Below are 2501 nucleotides of genomic sequence, written 5' to 3'. Positions count from 1 at the left end.
ACAAAACACTTCAAAAAACTTAACTGCCACCTTTTGCAAGCATTATATATGAAAAAAGATCCTTGTTACAACCACCAAACTCCTGTGCCGTCTGCAAGGCAGTGCTTAGATCCCAGTACATTCAACAAGCTCCCAACAGACTCTCTCACTCCTCTTGCCCAGCATCCCCTTGGAATCCTTCAGCTTCCCGGCCCTTGCAAACACATGCTGCTGAAGTGATCTGCAGTGAGATTCAAGCCATGGCTGCAGACTCCAAAGACTCCAAGGACTGCCACACGTTCACGAAAGCGATCTCCTCCTATTTCAAGGCCATGGCATGGAAGAGCTCTAGAGCTTCCCGTCCTTGTCTAGAGAGCAAAGCCCACCACCATGGAGTTTCACATCATTTACATGGGCCTCTTGTACTTTGCCTGCTCAAGCTTGCCATCGTGCCATCATAGAGAGCCATGATACTGAGTTTTTCCCCGGCCATCTTGCCAAAAGAGATTCACCCTCTGTAATCTTTTAACCCGGGCTATCATATCGGTATGACTCTGTAATTTTTTATCCTCAAGTGCAATGACTCTGCCCCAAGTGAAGAAATGAATGACAGAAAAAGCTGTGGTAAAAGGCTTTTCGAGAGGGTATCAATCTTGGAATTGTTGGGGGTTCTTCAAAGGATACCAGGTTTCTCACACTTACATCCATGCTTCTATTCATATATAGAGATGAATTCAAAGTTGTTGAACTTTTTTTTATTATACAGCCTTCATGTAAAATTAGATCACATGTTTTCCTCTTTCTTTTGCCACCCATTGATCTGTAGGAGATTTTAAATCTCCAATAATTTTTTCTGCAAAAATGGTGAAAACAAAAAATCGATATAAAAAAGAGACCTTCCTCCAACGATGTCCCAGTCTCTGCAGTTCCTGGGACTTTGTCAAGTCGGGAGTGGACTTGTACACGTCCATGGCTGTAACGCTTGAAAGCTGATGCCAGTCGGCACTTATGGCAAGATCTAAAACAAAAGGGACCTCAGCAGTAGTGATCTCGTCCAGGAGGGTGCCAAGAGCTGGTCGAGAGTGATCGGCAGCCTGTTGTCGCAGCCTGGGACTCTTGTGAGCCAGATTGTGCACGATAATTACCAAGTCAAGGCTTTATATGGATCTGCTCTCAACAAACCATTCTTCAGCTGCTCTTCTTCATATGATAGGTCCTATATAGAACCAATTGGTAAACCAATCAAAGCAGAGTAAGGAAGAAATTTTTACCTGAAAGTTAACGCCTACTGAATCTATGTATCCTACACTGCATGAAACGCTTTCATGACACTTGATGTCTGGAAAAAAAAATTGTTGATATCAGTGTTCATGCTATGCCACCACAGTGCATAATATGGAGGTCTTTCCAGCACCCTGCCATGCCACTTGATTAGTAACATACGTGATTAATTAAAAAAAATGATTTACCTCCAAACAAGAAGTCGTACCCATCTTAGTTTCATAGACACGCTCTTCGTCACAGAGTTAGTGCTACATAGTATAGTAGCTTGACTTAGACCTTCCACAGAAATATTAAGACTCTTCACACCCTCACTGTCCACAAAACCTTTTCTACATGAGTTTTCAAGATTGTAGCACACCTGCACATTACCTGACGAGAATGAGCAACAAGACCTTGAGCAGCTCATCGTCTGAGGAACCAGAGGAGATGACTCAGATGCTGGAGCTGGTTGTCGTTCCAGATTGGTTCTTCACTTCTCTGGAATTTTTTCTGGGCTACGAGAAGAGTGCCTCCATGGTTTATAGTCAGGTATATTGAGTTGCCTCCCATTAATCGATGAGAAGTTCTACTGCTAACCTCTTCCAGAGTTTTGGTGTGGCTCCTTGAGAATCACTGGAGGATAATAACCGGAGGATGCAGCACCATCTTCTTCTTCTCCTTGCTCTTGGCTGGAGGTGCTAAGAAAAGAAGCATTCATAATTCCAGATTTACCTACCAATCCGTGGAAGGCAGAGAAAAATATAAATTGAGAAAAACAAAGAGAAAATGCCAATCCGCGAAGAATCGGGCATCGAATTCTGACCTCCAGTGGAAAATATAAGTAGTCTGCAAGAACAGAATCCAGGAGAGAGTACATCTGCCCGCTGCCTCTCCCGTCGCTGAATGCATTTTTTCCAGCCCTAAAAAGCCACATGAAATTTTTCTCTGATTTGAAACGACATGACCTTCGACAATTAGATCTTGGCCGTTAGATCTCAGCATATGCCCAAAATAAGTGTCGCCAGTATATGCTATTATTATACGGGCTCTTTCATTTAAATATATGAGTATGATTCTGACCTCCAGTGGAAAATATAAGTAGTCTGCAAGAACAGAATCCAGGAGAGAGTACATCTGCCCGCTGCCTCTCCTGTCGTTGAATGCATTTTTTCCAGCCCTAAAAAGCCACATGAAATTTTTCTCTGATTTGAAACGACATGACCTTCGACAATTAGATCTTGGCCGTTAGATCTCAGCAT

At 42.9% G+C, this 2501-nt stretch overlaps 2 long non-coding RNA genes across 2 annotated transcripts; both read right to left on the bottom strand.

Moving 5' to 3' along the window:
• Positions 1 to 841: 841 nt before the first annotated feature.
• Positions 842 to 1382, bottom strand: LOC112351441. The gene is made up of 2 exons (XR_002994128.1): positions 1251 to 1382; positions 842 to 1195 (listed from the first exon to the last, which is right to left on the bottom strand). It is a non-coding gene; the product is annotated as an uncharacterized LOC112351441 (long non-coding RNA).
• Positions 1383 to 1472: 90 nt separating this feature from the next.
• LOC112351442 lies at positions 1473 to 2149 on the bottom strand. Its single transcript, XR_002994129.1, has 3 exons — positions 2066 to 2149; positions 1633 to 1974; positions 1473 to 1574 (listed from the first exon to the last, which is right to left on the bottom strand). It is a non-coding gene; the product is annotated as an uncharacterized LOC112351442 (long non-coding RNA).
• Between the last annotated feature and the right edge of the window lie 352 nt (positions 2150 to 2501).

Source organism: Selaginella moellendorffii, unplaced genomic scaffold (genome assembly GCF_000143415.4).
Source record: "Selaginella moellendorffii unplaced genomic scaffold, v1.0 SELMOscaffold_61, whole genome shotgun sequence".
Lineage (NCBI taxonomy): Eukaryota > Viridiplantae > Streptophyta > Lycopodiopsida > Selaginellales > Selaginellaceae > Selaginella > Selaginella moellendorffii.
The sequence above is the reverse complement of the archived record's forward strand: the minus strand, read 5'-3'. Positions and strand labels throughout refer to the sequence as shown.